The 19556-nt window shown below is 42.8% G+C and overlaps 1 protein-coding gene across 1 annotated transcript in view; it reads right to left on the reverse strand.

Annotated features, from left to right (window-relative positions):
* Positions 1-19556, reverse strand: part of lpgat1 (lysophosphatidylglycerol acyltransferase 1) — an 89371-nt gene that overhangs the window by 66443 nt on the left and 3372 nt on the right. The gene's annotated exons all lie outside the window — the stretch shown is intronic.

The raw sequence follows: 19556 nt of genomic DNA on the forward strand, positions 1-19556 counted from the left end.
ACTGACCGTTAATTAACAAACACATTTAGCATCTCCTGGCTTCCACACATTGCCTACAAGCCACTGATACAGACCTTTGGAACATCTACATTTAAAAAAGTCTAATAAATCCATGTAATATAGCCTACACATTCACAATAAATCCATTATTTATTTTAGACAGGTCTAAAGAAACATGATATGAAGAAAATGTGGTCTATTTCAGAAGAACAGAATAGCATACTCTGAGTTGTCCTTATGTTAGGTCCTGATCTGGCTATGCCATTATGGCTGTGGGCTACACTCATTTAGCAGACAAGATTTGCTTATAATTCTGTGGCATTATTTTGTAGTATTTTATAGCATGAAGAATATAATTGAACAAAGCTGAATAAAATAGAAAGGAGATTTTCTCCAAAGTATTCGAGGGACTGCACACAATCCGTGTTGAGCGGTTAACAGTATCCACTTTGTGTGGCCGTAATGCCCACTAAAGAAATCGATGCCTTTTGCGGCTAGTGGCCGTTGTGCCCTTGGGCTGAATATAATCATTTTAATTCCCTTCTCACTGCGTGCTCCGAAGCAACTCTCACTCACATGGTTCTCCGTCACATGATCTAGTCTTTCTCACAGACTACAAGTGAAGACAGTCACATCGTGGACCCAACTGCGCGCGTAATTCCGAGGCGCATATTGAAGATATTGGAAGAACGGTCCACATTTACTTTTCGTCAGCCAACAAGATGAGTAGGCCTAACGAACACCAAAAGCACTAGCCTATGTCAATCTACTATCCCCCATAGTACAAAAGTTGACCTATTCTAGTCTGTGCGATAGAGAAATATTCCAAACATAGTCTGGGACAGTTGTGGGATGCGATAGATCCCAAATGAATACAACCACTAGCATCAAAAAAAAATGTTTAAGCAATGTGGCTGATGCAACAGATCAGAACGTTTAGCTTAAAATGTTGATAAACTATTAGGCTATTTCTTCATATTACAAGCACCGCAATGTGCACACGGCAGTAGGCTATAAGTGCAAATGTTCCATTAGCAGGAAAACACCATTATCAAAAGTGACCGCAAATGCAATTATGCATGTAATACTTTTATTATAAAAAGGTGTATTTTTATGGTGAAAATTATCTTCACCAAACTTGTAACTCACGCGCTGCTTATGTATGCCAGTTAGGATCTACACCTGTTGTAAAGCGGATTAATGTGCTTAATTTTAAGAAGTTATTTGGCCACTTTAGTTGTGATACAAATCTTATTAAAACATATAGGCCTATGGGCTAGGCTACATGAGGTGTGCGACTAAGCGCAAAAAAAGGCATTGTTTCTTATGCTGGGCATCACACACAAGTCATAATATATCATTCACAAGTGATAGGCTAATATTGTCACCCATCAGACTTTTCTTGATTTAATCTCGTCTTTACATATACTAGATAATATATGTGTGATATTTGTTTTGATTTAAAATGGACCATTATCATGCACCTGTATCGTAACAGGGGCAGCGGGAAAAAATACATGTCACCTATGCACTTAAATAGCGAATGGAGGACCCTTCTCCCCGTGGTTCATTTTCATGCCAGCCAGGTAGGCTATACTCCTGTTGTAAATATAAGCAATGTGCTTAATATTAGGAAAGTTGAGAAATAAATATAGTAGGCCTAGCCTATAGAAAGCTGATGGGATCCTCCTCTTTTTAATAGCGGCCATCACTCTGTTTTCTCCCCCAATTCCATAGCCTATAGAAATGTTGCGCAACATGAGCTCTCATGAAGAGTTTGATTAGATTTTTGAAAACATTTGCATTGATGTCAGAGTGATTAGAGGGACAATAGAGTGCTGAGTACCAGGCAGTTAGCAAGTTTGGTAGGCTACTAATGACCATCAGCATCAGAGCTTGGAGAAGCCTAATTACGTGACTAAACGGTCATGTGGAATTTGACTGCCTCCATGACTCGTGACCGCCGATGTGGCAGTAATACGGTCACCGCAACAGCCCTAGGTGTTACCTTAGATTGTAAACTGTCATGGTCAAAACATATAGATTCAATGGTTGTAAAGATGGGGAGAGGTCTGTCCGTAATAAAGAGATGCTCTGCTTTTATAATAATAATGACACCACACTCCAAAAAGCATGTCCTGCAGGCTCTAGTTTAGTCTAATCTTGATTATTGTCCAGTCGTGTGGTCCAGTGCTGCAAGGAAAGACCTAGTTAAGCTGCAGCTGGCCCAGAACAGAGCGGCACGTCTTGCTCTTCATTGTAATCAGAGGGCTAATATAAATACTATGCATGCCAGTCTCTCTTGGCTAAGAGTTGAGGAGAGACTGACTGCATCACTTCTTTTTATAAAGAAATATGAATGTGTTGAAAATCCCAAATTGTTTGCAGTCAACTTACACACAGCTCTGACACACACACTTACCCCACCAGACATGCCACCAGGGGTCTTTTCACAGTCCTCAAATCCACAACAAATGCAAGAAAGCGTACAGCATTATATAGAGCCATTACTGCATGGAACTCCCTTCCATCTCATATTGCTCAAATGAACAGCAAACCTGATTTCAAAAAACAGATAAAGCAACACCTCACGACACAACACCTCTCCCTTATTTGACCTAGATAGTTTGTGTGTATGTATTATGTAGGATTCGTGTGACATTTTGAAATGTATGTAGTTCTGTCCTTGACCTGTTCTTGTCTATTTATGTTCTGTATTATGTCATGTTTCATGTTTTGTGTGGACCCCAGGAAGATCCTAATAAAATACCAAATCCTACCCTGTGAGGTCACAGAGAAGCATTTTTTAGGACCTTATCTTTTTAACCAGAGATGATAGAAATGCGCCATTTTCACATATGTAGACACTGGTATTGTGCTGGATATTTTGAATGAGGATGTTACGGATACAGGTATCCTGTGTCTTTTTGTGTTTTTCCTCTCCTTCTGCCCTAATCACAGGTGTCCTGTATGTTCCTGATTGGTGGTCGTTGGGGTGTCTGCTGATTGCTGAGATAGACCAATCGGTGGACATTCCTCTGCATTGCACCACCTGTTTCTGGTTTTTCAATCACACATCCCATTGTTTAAAAGTCGGTCAGTTGTGTTTGTTGTGAGAGACTATTTCCGTATGTGAGTATGGATACTGTGGTGTCCTGTGTTCTGTGTACTCACTCATTTGCTGGTTACTCTGTTTGGTAACTTTGTTAGACTATTTTCCGTATGTGAGTATGGATACTGTGGTGTCCTGTGTTTTGTGTACTCACTCATTTGCTGGTTACTCTGTTTGGTAACTTTGTGTGTTTCTGGGAAAAGGGGAATTTAAGCAAGTTGCCCTTGGGCGTACATTACCCATAGGAAGAAAACTGTCTAAAAACACTAGTTAGACCTGAGCGGACCACCCACTGTAATTTTTGTATGATTAGCAGTACCTTAGCGGTTCTTGAGGCAGGCAAGATCAGTTTAGGGGTTCTTTACACTATTGTTTCATTTCTTGGGTCCTGCTCAGCCCTTTTTCCCAAACCTTTACCGTGTGTTCAAAAATAAACATTTTATGTTTGACGGTAGTTTATGGTTGTCGTGTAGTTTTTGTTCTCACTGTTCCATGTCACGATTCTAATTTGCATGAATTATGTTACGGGTCTCTTGTCCATCCACCCTAGACGTTTAAAGCCACGGGGTTCGTAACATAATGTGGGGGTTCGTCCGGGATCATTCTCATTGATACCCATGCTACTCATGCAAATTAGTTAGTGTCTGGTTCAGTGTTGAGCTTGGCAGCTGTACTACCTTTTTTTTTTTTGTGTTCAGTATTCGTCGGCTCGTGTTGCTAGTTTAGGATGGCTACTTTTGAGTTGGATGCATTTTTGGAAAACCCTACGTGGGAGGTTTTTGAGAATTGCCGTAGAGTGGATCTACAGGCTTTGGCTGACCACTTTTCTGTACCCATAAAGGGTTTTAGTGAAAGTAGAAGTTAGGAAAGCAGTGTTAGAGATATTATTGAACGAGCGAGTGCTTGAATTACTGCCGCCTGACCCTGCTGCTCCTGTAGGGGATGTGGTTGCTGCTCCTGTAAGCCCGTCGGTGTCTGAGGACGAGGCTAAGGCTCCAGCCACATTGCCCCGTTTTGACCCACTCTCCCCACTGTCCGACAGTGATGCTAGGATGGATGTCCGCTCGACACGGCTCCAAATGGAGGCGGAAGAGCGGGCACAAATCAGGCAAGACAAGCTGGAGATGCGTAAAATGGAACTAGAGGCAGAACAGGAGACGCGTAAGCTAGAGGCAGAACAGGAGACGCGTAAGCTAGAGGCAGAACAGGAGACGCGTAAGCTAGAGGCAGAACTGGAGACGCGTAGGCTTGATCAAGAACTGGAGACGCGTAAGATGGAACTGGAGGTGCGTAAAATGGAACTGGAGGCAGAAACAGCGAGGTTAGTCTCTGCTCATACTATGCCTGCTAGTGAGCCATCCTCACCAGCTGTGTCGTCTGCTACTTTTGATATTAGTAGACAGATCACCTTGGTACCTGTGTTTAGGGAGTCAGAGGTTGATTCCTATTTCAGTGTTTTTGAACGTATAGCAGTAGCATTGAAATGGCCCGAAGAGGTATGGTGCCTATTACTTCAGTGTAAATTAACAGGTAAAGCCCAAGAGGTTCTGTCAGCGCTACCTCTTGAAGACCGCTTGAATTATGACGTGGTCAAAGCTACTGTTCTTCGTGCCTATGAGCTTGTTCCTGAGGCATATCGACAGAGATTTAGGTCTCATAAAAAGTCTCCTACTCAGACTTATGTGGAGTTTGCTAGAGACAAAGGAAATCTGTTTGACAAATGGCACAGTGCTAGTAAAGTAACTGATTTTAACTCTCTACGGGAGTTAATCTTGTTAGAAGAGTTTAAAAATTGCTTACCCGAACGCATTGTAGTTTATCTGAACGAACAGAAAGTATCCTCACTGTCGGAAGCGTCTGTATTGGCAGACGAGTTTGTGTTGACGCATAAGAGCGTGTTTTCGGCTCGTACGGAGAGCAGGGCTGCGGAGTTGCTAACTTTTAGTCCTAGTCGACCAGCAGTACATCCAGCACGCCCAAAAGATGTGCGTCACTGTTTCTATTGTCATAAGGTGGGACATATGGTTAATGATTGCTTTCTGCTAAAACGCAAACAGGGGATGCCTCAGCACGCCAGGCCGCCAACGGGTGTTGGGCTGATTTGTACGGTTGTAAGGCCGGAATCAAGACAGAGGCCTCATAGTGAATGTGGTTTGAAAGTCCCTGTCCCAGTCCGAGATCACAGTTATGAACCGTTCATTTTTGAGGGGTTTGTTTCCATATCAGATGACGAAGCGTCTCAGCGCCCGGTTAGAATCCTCAGAGATACTGGTGCGGCGCAGTCGTTCATACTATCTGATGTGTTGCCCTTGTCCAATAATACATATTGTGGTTCCAGTGTGTTAGTACAAGGAATTGAAATGGGATTCGTCCCAGTGCCATTGCACTTTGTGAACGTACACTCTGAGTTAGTCAGTGGATTGTTCAGAGTTGGAGTACGTCCTATGTTGCCAGTAAAAGGTGTGACATTTATAATGGGCAACGATATTGCCGGAGGAAAGGTGATACCCGTATTGGATAAAAGTGACCAGTCTCTCTCCGAGGAGCTGGCACAGGGTTATCCAGATGTGTTCCCCGCTTGTGCTGTCACACGTGCTCAAGCACGACAAGTGGGTGAAGTGATAGATTTGTCAAACACGATTCTATTCAGAGAGTGTGACCCAGAGGATAGTTTGGGTGCTACCTCTGGTCAGCTGGTGCAGTCTGACCAACAGCCCAGAGAAAGGAAGAAGGATGTGGAACTTGTTGCTGAGGCAATACAGTTACCAGTCACTCGTGAGCAGCTGATCGCTAACCAAAAGGTTGACATTAGCCTGGCTAAATGTTTTTCTAGTGTTGTCTCAGAGGAGGAGCTAAAGAAGAAAAACATGGCATACTTCATTGATGGTAATCTCCTCATGCGTAAATGGACATCCCATGTTGACGCTGGCGGAGATTGGAATGCTGTTTACCAAATAGTGATTCCTACAGCCTTTCGACAAAATGTTTTATCCCTCGCTCATGATCACCAGTGGTCCGGACATCTGGGAGTCACCAAGACTTATGATCGAGTCTTGCGACATTTCTTTTGGCCTGGTTTAAAACAAGATGTGGCTCAGTTCTGTCGGACTTGCCACACCTATCAAGTAACTGGGAAACCGAACCAGGTTATTCCTCCCGCGCCTCTTTGTCCCATACCTGCCATAGGTGAACCATTCGAACATGTGATGGTTGATTGTGTTGGACCATTACCAAAGACAAAATCTGGTAACCAGTTTATGTTGACGATTATGTGTGTGGCCACCAGGTACCCAGAGGCCATTCCTCTGCGAAGGATTACTGCTCCGGTGGTGAGTAAAGCGTTGATCAAATTCTTCTCAACTTTTGGGTTACCTAAGGTAATACAAACTGATCAGGGTACGAATTTCCTTTCTAAACTTTTCAAACAAGTGTTAAAATCCTTGTCAGTTACACACCGTGTGTCAAGTGCATATCACCCAGAGTCTCAGGGTGCGCTTGAACGTTGGCATCAGACACTGAAGTCTATGCTCCGTAAATATTGCTTGGAATCTGAGAAGGATTGGGATGAGGGAGTTCCTCTAGTTTTGTTTGCTGTCCATGAGACAGTACAGGAATCCTTAGGGTTCAGCCCAGCTGAACTGGTGTTTGGACACACCATGAGGGGACCTATGAAAGGATCAGTTTTTATCACAAGAGTTGTGTGTGAAAGAAAATGTGTTGGACTACGTTAGTCGCTTTCGTGAGCGCCTACATGGTGCCTGTGCTCTAGCAAAGGAAGCGCTGTCTTCCTCACAGAGACGGATGAAACGGCACTATGACACCCAGGCTGTTTCTCGTTCACTGCAGCCAGGTGACCAAGTTCTTGTATTGTTGCCGGTGCCAGGAGCGTCATTGTCAGCACGTTTCTCTGGTCCGTATGTAATTGAAAAGAAACTAAGTGAAACTGACTATGTGATACAGACTCCTGATAGAAAACGCCAATCTCGTGTGTGCCACGTTAACATGTTGAAGGCATACCAGACCCGTCACTCAGATAGACAGTCCAGAGAAACTGGCCGAGTCGGCTGTCTCTATTGCTGCTACGGCTGTAGTGGGAGGTCATGTTAATGATGTGGACGGAGATGGGTTGGAGTTGCGCAATAGTCAGCAGCAGTGTGCTAGATTGCCCAATTCAGAGATGCTGCTGTCTCTCCCGTCAAGCCTGATTCATTTAACGGACGGACAGTCAGATGATAGTGAGACTATTACACAGCTTTCCATGTCTTTTTAATGATGTTCCTACATGCACAAATGTGTTAGAACATGACATTAACGTTGGAAACGCTGCACCTATCAAGCAACATGCTTATCGTGTCAACGTCTCTAAAAGAAAGATAATGAGGGATGAGGTCGGTTATTTGCTGGAGAATAACCTGGCTATGCCAAGTTCAAGTCCTTAGAGTTCTCTGTGTATTCTGGTTCCTAAACCTGATGGGACATCCAGGTTATGTACGGACTATCGGAAGGTAAATGCTGTCACAGTGCCCGACTCGTTCCCGTTACCCAGGCTGTATGACTGTATTGATACTGTTGGTGCTGCTACTTATGTAACCGAACTAGATCTTCTAAAAGGTTACTGGCAGGTGCCGTTAACCTCACGTGCCTCCGACATCTCTGCCTTTGTGACCCCAGATCACTTCCTACAATATGCTGTCATGGCATTTGGGATGCGGAACGCACCAGCCACTTTCCAACGCCTGGTTAACACAGTATTGGCTGGAGTTCCTGATTGTAGTGCTTACCTTGATGATCTGGTAATTTATTCAACTGAGTGGTCTGATCATGTTAACACTCTAAGGGTAGTGTGTGAACGTCTAGCAGCCGCTTCTCTAACCCTGAACTTAGCAAAGTGCGAGTTTGGGAAGGCCACTGTTACTTATCTCGGTAAACAGGTCGGCCATGGTCAGGTGCGCCCTGTAGATGCCAAGGTCTCAGCTATAAATGCATTTCCCGCACCTACCACCAGAAGAGAGCTACGCCGCTTTTTAGGGATGGTTGGCTACTACCATAGTTTCTGTAAAAATGTATCTGCGGTAGTTGCTCCATTAACGGATTTGCTCAGTCCGGCGAAAAAAATTGTATGGTCTGAAGATTGTCGTACTGCTTTCAACACTGCTAAAGCACTCTTATGTAGTACTCCTGTTCTTGCTGCGCCAGATTTTGAACGACCGTTTAAACTGGAGGTAGATGCAAGTGCCAGAGGTGCTGGTGCTGTGCTACTACAGCAGGACCACAGTGGAGTGGACCATCCTGTCTGTTATTTTTCACGGAAATTTAACAAATGTCAGACAAACTATTCCACTATTGAACAAGAAGCTCTAGCTTTGTTGTTAGCTCTGCAGTACTTTGAAGTTTATGTTGGTTCCAGTGCATTACCAGTGATAGTGTATACTGACCATAACCCCTTAGTTTTTCTCCACCGGATGTACAACCAGAACCAACGCCTTATGCGTTGGGCACTTGTAGTGCAAAATTATAATTTGGAGATCCGCCACAAAAAGGGGTCAGATAATGTGTTGGCAGATGCTTTGTCTCGTGTTTAAAGATCTAGTTTTTTTTTGTTATCCCGTCAGGATGCTGTTGATCTTTGAATTTTGGGTGTTGTGATGGTACGTGTGTCGCAAACCATTGTGGTTTGCTCTTTTACGGGTGGGAGTGTTACGGATACAGGTATCCTGTGTCTTTGTGTTTTTCCTCTCCTTCTGCCCTAATCACAGGTGTCCTGTATGTTCCTGATTGGTGGTCGTTGGGGTGTCTGCTGATTGCTGAGATAGACCAATCGGTGGACATTCCTCTGCATTGCACCACCTGTTTCTGGTTTTTCAATCACACATCCCATTGTTTAAAAGTCGGTCAGTTGTGTTTGTTGTGAGAGACTATTTCCGTATGGATACTGTGGTGTCCTGTGTTCTGTGTACTCACTCATTTGCTGGTTACTCTGTTTGGTAACTTTGTTAGACTATTTTCCGTATGTGAGTATGGATACTGTGGTGTCCTGTGTTTTGTGTACTCACTCATTTGCTGGTTACTCTGTTTGGTAACTTTGTGTGTTTCTGGGAAAAGGGGAATTTAAGCAAGTTGCCCTTGGGCGTACATTACCCGTAGGAAGAAAACTGTCTAAAAACACTAGTTAGACCTGAGCGGACCACCCACTGTAATTTTTCTATGATTAGCAGTACCTTAGCGGTTCTTGAGGCAGGCAAGATCAGTTTAGGGGTTCTTTACACTATTGTTTCATTTCTTGGGTCCTGCTCAGCCCTTTTTCCCAAACCTTTACCGTGTGTTCAAAAATAAACATTTTATGTTTGACGGTAGTTTATGGTTGTCGTGTAGTTTTTGTTCTCACTGTTCCATGTCACGATTCTAATTTGCATGAATTATGTTACGGGTCTCTTGTCCATCCACCCTAGACGTTTAAAGCCACAGGGTTCGTAACAGAGGATGAAAAGTGGCAGAATAATACTTTAACATTAAAACAAATAAAACATCCATGTGGGCTTATATTAGGGTGAGGAAGTACATCCTCTCTACCGGTAAAGGCTGATTGTGTGTTTATAGGCCTATAGATAGGCTACATCATTGATCATGTTACATCCTACGCAAAAGTCACCAAGTTGTGAAACGGAAACTTTCCACATTCCACAGGCCACAATCAACTCTATGCGAAGGACATGACGTAGAGGCAAATGGTGGTCACACCAGATACTGACTGGTTTTCTGATCCACAACCTAATATATATATATATATTTTTTTTTAATGGTATCTGTGACCAACAGATGCAAATCTGTATAGATTAGGGCCGAATGAATTTATTTAAAATTGACTAATTTCCTTATATGAACTGTAACTCAGTAAAATCTAAGAAATGTTTGCATGTTGCATGTATATTTTAGTTCAGTATAATTGTTTGTTATTTGTTCACTCAGGTTCACTTGATCTAATATTAGGTTTTGGTTGAAGATCTGAATATTAAGTATTTAAAAAAAAAATGCAAAAGTAGAGAAAATTAGACAGTGGGCAAATAGTTTTTCACAGCACTGTATTTCAAGTTTAGCCAACTTGGATCTACAGTGCATTCGGAAAGTATTCAGACCACTTGACTCTTTCCACATTTTGTTACGTCACAGCCTTATTTTATATATATATATATATATATATATATATATATATATATATATATATATATGCCATTTAGCAGACGCTTTTATCCAAAGCGACTTACAGTCATGCGTGCATAAATTTTTTGTGTATGGGTGGTCCCGGGGATCGAACCCGCTACCTTGGCGTTACAAGCGCCGTGCTCTACCAGCTGAGCTACAGAGGACCACATTGATTACATCGTTTCCCCCCCCCTCAATCTACACACAATACCACATAATGACAAAGCAAAAACGGGTTAGAAATGTTTGCAAATGTTTTATAAATAAAAACGGAAATTTTACATTTACATAAGTATTCAGACAATTTACTCAGTACTTTGTTGAAGCATCTTTGGCAGCGATTACAGCCTCAAATCTTCTTGGGTATGACGCTACAAGCTTGGCACACCTGTATTTGGGGAGTTTCTCCCATTCTTCTCTGCAGATCCGCTCAAGCTCTGTTAGGTTTGATGGGGAGCGTCGCTACACAGCTATTTTCAAGTCTCTCCAGAGATGTTCGATCGGGTTCAAGTCCGGGCCACTCAAGGACATTCAGAGACTTGTCCCTAAGCCACTCCTGCATTGTCTTGGCTGTGTGCTTAGGGACAGTTGTCCTGTTGGAAGGTGAACCTTCGCCCCAGTCGGAGGTCCTGAGCACTCTGGAGCAGGTTTTCATCAAGGATCTCTCTGTACTTTGCTCTATTAATCTTTTGCTCGATCTTGACATCCCCACAGCATGATGCTGCCACCACCATGCTTCACCGTAGGGATGGTACCAGGTTTCCTCCAGACGTGATGCTTGGCATTCAGGCCAAAGAGTTCAATCTTGGTTACATCAGAAAAGAGAATCTTGTTTCTCATGGTCTGAGAGTCCTTTAGGTGCCTTTTGGCAAACTCCAAGCGGGCAGTCATGTGCCTTTTAGTGAAGAGTGGCTTCCGTCTGGTCACTACCATAAAGGCCTGATTGGTGGAGTGCTGCAGAGATGGTTGTCCTTCTGGAAGGTTCTCCCATCTCCACAGAGGAACTCTGGAGCTCTGTTTGAGTGACCATTGGGTTCTTGGTCACCTCCCTGACCAAGGCCCTTTTCCCCAGATTGCTCAGTTTGGCCGGGCGGCCAGCTCTAGGAAGAGTCTTTGTGGTTCCAAACCTCTTCCATTTAAGAATGATGGAGGCCACTGTGTTATTGGGGATCTTCAATGCTGCATACATTTTTTGGTACCCTTCCCCAGATCTGTGCCTCGACACAACCCTGTCTCGGAGCTCTACAGACAATTCCTTCGACCTCATGGCTTGGTTTTTGCTTTGACATGCACTGTCAACTGTGGGACCTTATATAGACAGGTGTGTGCCTTTCCAAATCATGTCCAATCAATTGAATTTACCACAGGTGGAGTCCAATCAAGTTGTAGAAACATCTCAAGGATGATCAAAGGAAATTGGATGCACCGGAGCACAATTTCTAATCTCATAACCAAGGGTCTGAATACTTATGTAAATAAGGTATTTATTTTTTATCTTTAATACATTTGCAAAAATGTCAACCTGTTTTTGCTTTGTTATTATGGGGTATTTTGTATAGATTGATGAGGAAAAATTTTTATTTAATCAATTTTAGAATAAGGCTGCAACGTAACAAAATCTGGAAAAAGGTAAGGGGTCTGAATACTTTCGAATGCACTGTATTTGCTAGCTAACGAGGTAGAACAGTTGAATTGCTATGAATAAACCCTTCTGTCTGTCTCCAACTGTTTGAACAGCATGCTAGCCTGTCCACTTTGTTCAGATGTTGAAATCAAGTGGCCTACCTTATTTCTCAGAATAAGAACTAGTTGCCAATTCCTTATATTAAAAATTGTGTTTTAGGCTTACTGCACATTTATAAAAACAGACTAGACACCTAGTATAACGGTCTTTGGTCAAAATGCTGCTAGTGGTACATGGATTGCAATACTTTGCACGACAAATTGAGTATACATTTTTTTCATCAATGTTTATTTATACTCCCATTTTAGTTGAGACATAAAAAGGTCAACCTCAACTATTACAGTCAAATAAATATCTCAATGTGTTTCGGTGTCCATATGACCGATTCTGTTGGCTCAAACCTCAAAACGAAAACAGCGAGTTTAAACCTATTTTCAGAGAGAGGAAGAAGTGATCTCATCTTTGACAGGGAAAACCTGCCCTAGAGAGTTATCATACATAGCTACTGGATCTCCGCCCCGTCAGTGCTGAGCAAATAAACTCTTCCAAACCCTCCTCTTGCCTCATCTCTCCCATTAATGGATTTTCTGTTTTTAACAGGGTTAGCTGATTGAGTGTGGGAGGAGGAGGAGGAGGATAAACTGTGGTTTTGGAGTTTATTTGGTTTCCTAGGAACGCAGTCACCCATGAGAATAAACACACCCTAGTCCACTGCCAGTCAGGAAGTCTTTACTCCCAAAATGCAACTCCCACTCTGCTCCGAACTCTTGTAGATCCAATGCTTGAATCCTACCCATTTAGACTTTTATAGGAGAAAATGGAAGATCAGCCTTCACTGATAAGGCAGATGAACGTAGCCTCATAATTAAGCCCAACATTTGAGTAAAGACCTAGGGACAATGGCTGTTGAGGCTAAATTATTTTATACCAAATGTGGCATAATTGATCTTTAACTGTTGGGCCTCAAAAAGATGACACAATCTGAAAGATTTCCTGCCGTTCAAATGGTTTCTGAAGCTATGTCTCCATCCATATAAAAAAATATGCATAAAGAAAATATGCACATTTTCCCACCAGTGTTGTTTCCACCAAACGGACTTGCTGCAGATAAAAACTGTTGCGTTCAATAGCAAATGTGCCTACTCTGGTCTTGGCATGTGCGCTCTAGCCAATGCTCGCAGCTACAGTATGGGTAGGCAAGTCTACATGATGAGATTATGGATAAGAGTGAGAATATTTTTATTTGTCAAAAGGCAGTCAAGCATCGATCACCAGAACAAGACCCTCAATATTTATTGGAAAGGAGCATAAAGATCACCGTGCACTTTCACCACAACTTATTTCATCTGTAGCACAAAAAATGGCATGGTTTCCCGAGTCGTAGGACCACACAGCATATCATCGCGTGACTCCAAGTTTACTTCGATATGGTTATTATATCAATATCTGCGCATAAAAAGTCATTTCCACCGCCATTTCTCACAATTTTACATACACAAAAAAGATCTCACCATGTCGAACGAAAAAAATGTGTCAGCATTTATAAAATTGTAACAAAACTTCCTGTTTCCAAATCAGATGTGATTTTGAAAAAATATGGTATGACTTTCTTCGCATAAAAAGTGTGGATGGAAAAGTTGGTTAAGATGGTGATAGTTGCCTCTAGTTCCTCTGACGGTTTTCAATTCATTATAGAAATCCCTCAAGCTTAGTACAACGTTCTTAACCTATTATAAACCAAAATATAAAGGTTGTATTACTCCATTGTTAATGTACTCATTTGAGTCTTGTAAACAAAGGATTAAGGTTCAAAATATGCATAAAACTCATGTCATTCTCGGCATCCACAGCTCAGTCTATGAATTTGAGAGTTTGGTTAATAAAATAATAATTTGGTGGGTGCTTATATTTGTCCTGTTTCACACATGTACAAGTGTGTATTATATGCGTGTGAAATGGAAATGTATTTTTTTGCATATCCCAACTCCCCCACCAAAACACCCTCGGACAGTGGGGTCATGTCCAGGGTCAGCGGCTACCCTGGAGCAATTAGGATTAAGTGACTTGCTCAAGGACAGATTTTTTACATTGTCGGCTTAGGTATTCGAACTAACGACATTTCGGTTACTGGCCCAACGCTATAACTACTAGGCAACCTGCCGCATTTCCGCAGCCCTCAGCTTTAGGCCTATACCAAACTGAGTGGTGGAGCTGCAGTTGGGCTGAAATACAAACTCAGTATTGTGGTTTTAAGTGTCAGCATTGCAGCTTTCTCAACAATCTAAGAATGACGACCATAATGGAGAGAAGCGGGAGGAGGAGGAGTTGGATGGCTGATAGATGGTAATACTACCCGTGTGATATATAAAGTGCCGTTAGAAAGTACACTGTTCAAAAAAATAAAGGGAACACTTAAACAACACAATGTAACTCCAAGTCAATCACACTTCTGTGAAATCAAACTGTCCACTTAGGAAGCAACACTGATTGACAATACATTTCACATGCTGTTGTGCAAATGGAATAGACAACAGGTGGAAATTATAGGCAATTAGCAAGACACCCCCAATAAAGAAGTGGTTCTGCAGGTGGTGACCACAGACCACTTCTCAGTTCCTATGCTTCCTGGCTGATGTTTTGGTCACTTTTGAATGCTGGCGGTGCTTTCACTCTAGTGGTAGCATGAAATGGAGTCTACAACCCACACAAGTGGCTAAGGTAGTGCAGCTCATCCAGGATGGCACATCAATGCGAGCTGTGGCAAGAAGGTTTGCTGTGTCTGTCAGCGTAGTGTCCAGAGCATGGAGGCGCTACCAGGAGACAGGCCAGTACGTCAGGAGACGTGGAGGAGGCCGTAGGAGGGCAACAACCCAGCAGCAGGACCGCTACCTCCGCCTTTGTGCAAGGAGGAGCAGGAGGAGCACTGCCAGAGCCCTGCAAAATGACCTCCAGCAGGCCACAAATGTGCATGTGTCTGCAGAAACAGACTCCATGAGGGTGGTATGAGGGCCCGACATCCACAGGTGGGGGTTGTGCTTACAGCCCAACACCGTGCAGGACGTTTGGCATTTGCCAGAGAACACCAAGATTGGCAAATTCGCCACTGGCACCCTGTGCTCTTCACAGATGAAAGCAGGTTCACACTGAGCACGTGACAGACGTGACAGAGTCTGGAGACGCCGTGGAGAACGTTCTGCTGCCTGCAACATCCTCCAGCATGACCGGTTTGGCGGTGGGTCAGTCATGGTGTGGGGTGACATTTCTTTGGGGGGCCGCACAGCCCTCCATGTGCTCGCCAGAGGTAGCCTGACTGCCATTAGGTACCGAGATGAGATCCTCAGACCCCTTGTGAGACCATATGCTGGTGCGGTTGGCCCTGGGTTCCTCCTAATGCAAGACAATGCTAGACCTCATGTGGCTGGAGTGTGTCAGCAGTTCCTGCAAGAGGAAGGCATTGATGCTATGGACTGACCCGCCCGTTCCCCAGACCTGAATCCAATTGAGCACATCTGGGACATCATGTCTCGCTCCATCCACCAACGCCACGTTGCAACACAGACTGTCCAGGAGTTGGCGGATGCTTTAGTCCAGGTCTGGGAGGAGATCCCTCAAGAGACCATCCTCCACCTCATCAGGAGCATGCCCAGGCGTTGTAGGGAGGTCATACAGGCACGTGGAGGCCACACACACTACTGAGCCTCATTTTGACTTGTTTTAAGGACATTACATCAAAGTTGGATCAGCCTGTAGTGTGGTTTTCCACTTTAATTTTTAGGGTGACTCCAAATCCAGACGTCCATGGGTTGATAAATTTGATTTCCATTGATAATTTTTTTGTGATTTTGTTGTCAGCACATTCAACTATGTAAAGAAAAAAGTATTTAATAAGATTATTTCATTCATTCAGATCTAGGATGTGTTGTTTAAGTGTTCCCTTTATTTTTTTGAGCAGTGTATTTATACCTCTTGACTTACTTAACATTTTGTTGTGTTACAGACTGAATTCAAAATGTATTAAATTGTTGCCCACCCCCCCAACAATACCCCATAATGACAACGGTAAAATATGTTTCACATAAGTATTCACACCCCTGAGCCAATACATTGTAGAAGCACCTTTGGCAGCGATTACAGCTGTGAGTCTTACTGGGTAAGTCTCTAAAATCTTTCCCCACCTGGATTGCTAGATAACCATTTTCAGGTCTTGCCATAGATTCTCAAGTAGATTTAAGTCAAAACTGTAGCTCGGCCACTCAGGAACATCCCCCGTCTTCTTGGTAAGCAACTCCATTGTAGATTTGGCCTTGTGTTTTAGGTTATTGTCCTGCTGAAAGGTGAATTCATCTCCGAGTGTCTGGTGGAAAGACTGATTCCAGGTTTTCCTCTAGGATTTTGCCTGTGCTTAGCTCCATTCTGTTTCTTTTTTTATTCTGAAACTCCCGGTCCTTAACGATTACAAGCATACCCATAACATGATGCAGCCACCACTATGCTTGAAAATATGGAGAGTGGTACTCAGTAATGTTTTGTATTGATTTGCCCCAAACATAACACTTTATATTCAGGACAAAAAGTTAATTGCTTGCCACGTTTTTTGCAGTATTACTTTAGTGCCTTGTTGCAAACAGAATGCATGTTTTGGAAAAAAATGTATTCTGTACAGGCTTCCTTCTTTTCACTGTTAATTGGGTTAGTATTGTGGAGTAAATACAATGTTGTTGATCCATCCTCGTTCTCCTATTACAGCCATTAACCTCTGTAACTTTTTTAAAGTCACCATTAGCCTCATGGTGAAATCCCTGAGTGGTTTCCTTCCTCTCCGGCAACGGAGTTAGGAAGGACGCCTGTATATTTGTAGTGACTGGGTGTATTGATACACCATCCAAAGTGTAATTAATAACTTCACCATGTTCAAAGGGATATTCAATGTCAGCTTCTTCTTCTTTTTTTTACCCATTTACCAATAGGTGCCCTTCTTTGCAAGGCATTGGAAAACCTCCCTGGTCTTTGTGGTTGAATCTGTGTTTGAAATTCACTGCTCGACTGAGGGACCTTACAGATAATTGCATGTGTGGGTACAGAGAGGAGGTAGTCATTCAAAAATCATGTTAAACACCATTATTGCACACAAAGAGTCCATGCAACTTAAGCAAATGTTTACTCCTGACCTTCTTTAGGCTTGCTATAACAATGGGGTTGAGTACTTATTCACTCAGGACATTTCAGCGTTTCATTTAATTAATTTATCAGATAAAAACAAATTCAAAAACAAATCCACTTTGACATTACAGGGTATTGTCTGTAGGCCAGTGCCAAAAACTCAATTTAATCCATTTTAAATTCAGCCTGTAAGACAATTTTTTTTAAGTCAAGGGGTGTGAATACTTTGAAGGCACTGTAGGCTATTCAAATTCTCCATCGACACAATGCACCACTGTAGCACAACGTATCATTTCAAAATATTGCTACTGCCCTCACTCTTCTCCCAAACACGGTACTTTCCTGAAATTCTCTTTTAACCAGGCGTAGATGATAAGTGACAGTAATTATGTTGACAGGGACTTGAGTGGCTGTAGCAATGAGTCATGCAAGATGTTCCGAATCATGGCAGCTTTAGCTGTCATTTACCTGTTCCTTAAAGTAACAGACCTGTAAGTAACTACTGATCTAATGTGTAAAAAAGGTTACTCATGTGTGGAGGACGGGGCGGGAAGAAATCAGGAAAACCACTGTTGTGCATAGGCAGTCCTGTCACAGACTCCAACAAGGACAAGGTACTATCCCAGAAGCTCTTAGCTTGCCTGTCTTGGCACAGGGTTAACCTCGTATGCAACATGCTCATCAAGATCCCATTACACATAAGTTGCAAAAACAAGCCCAGGTATTCTATAGGCAGATGCCTATGCATTATTTATCAGCAGGCCTTGTTCATTACTTTGTAAGGATTTTGCTCTCAGAGGGCAACGTAGCTCCCAGACACCCAATCAGCCAGTTGAAAGCGGGAACAAACTTGTAATGAGTGCGGAGGGGCAAAATACACCTATATCAAGTGATTACACACGATGTACTATACAGACTTCCACACTATTTGAGCATGTGATAAAACAGGAAGTAGCAGTGTACGGTCTGCAACAAAAATTGTGTATAATAATTAGTGCCTTCATAAAGTATGCATAGCTCTTGACTTATTCCACATTGTTACATTACAGTCCGAACTCAACGGATTAAATTTTGATTTTATTTTTTCTACACACAATACCCCATAATGACAATGTTTAGAAATGTTTGCAATTTTATTGAAACCGAAATCTCTACAACACAAGTATTCACACCCTTTGCTAAGACACTCCAACTTGAGCTCCGGTGCATCCAATTTCCTTTGATCATCCTTGAGATGTCACTGCAACTTGATTGAAGTCCACCTGTGGCCAATTCAATTGTTTGGAAATGATTTAGAAAAAAACACCTGTCTATATAAAGGTCCCACAGTTGACAGTGCATGTCAGAGCGGAAACTATAGCATGAAGTCCAAGGAACTGTCAGTAGTTCTGAGATCTAATTGTGAAGAGGCATATAGCTGGGGGAAGGATATGAAACTATTTCTAGAGTGTTGAAAGTTTAAGACCACAGTGGTCTCCATCATTGGGAAATTGAAAAAAAGATGGACCAAACTGAGCAACCGGGCAAGAAGGACCTTGGTCAGAGAGGTGACCAAGAACCCAATGACCACTGACAGAACTACGGAGTTCCTTGGCTGAGGTGGGAGAACCTGCCAGAAGGACAACGGTCTCTACAGCACTTCACCAATCTGGGCTTTATGGGAGAGTGGCCAAATGGAAGCCACTCCTGAGAAAAAGGCACATGACAGCACGCCTGGAGTTTGCAAAAAGGCACGTGAAAGACAGAGCATAAGGCAAAAGATTCGGTGGTCTGAGACAAATTGAACTATTTGGCCTGAATGCAAAAGCACCATGTCTGGAGAAAAACAGGCACAGCTCATCACCCATCTAACACCATCCCTACCATGAAGCATGGTGGTGGCAGCATCATCATGCTATGGGGATGCTTTTCAGCGGCAGGGACTGGAAGACTGTTAAGGATAGAGAAAACAATGAATGGAGCCAAATCCTTGATGAGAACCTGCTTCAGAGTGCAAACGACGACAGACTGGAGCGAAGATCTATGTTCCAACAAGACAATGACCCCTAGCATACAGCCAAAGCAATGCTGGAATGGGTTTAGAACAAGAATGTGAAAGTCCTTGAGTGGCCCAGCCAAAGCCCAGACTTGAATCCCATTTAAAATCTGTGGAAAGACTTGAAGATTGCTGTTCACCACTGCTCCGCGTTTAATTTAAGAGCTTAAGAAAATCCCCAAATCCAGCTGTGCAAAGCCGATACAGACATACCCAAGACGACTCAAAGCTGTCATTGCCTCCAAAAGTGGTTCTACAAAGAATTGACTCAGGGAATACTTATGTAAATTAGACATATCTGTATTTCATTTTCAATACATTTGCAAAAATGTCAAAAAACATGTTTTCACTTCGTCACTATGGGG

The sequence above is a fragment of the Coregonus lavaretus genome (assembly GCF_964263955.1).
Source record: "Coregonus lavaretus genome assembly, chromosome: 33".
NCBI classification, from domain to species: domain Eukaryota; kingdom Metazoa; phylum Chordata; class Actinopteri; order Salmoniformes; family Salmonidae; genus Coregonus; species Coregonus lavaretus.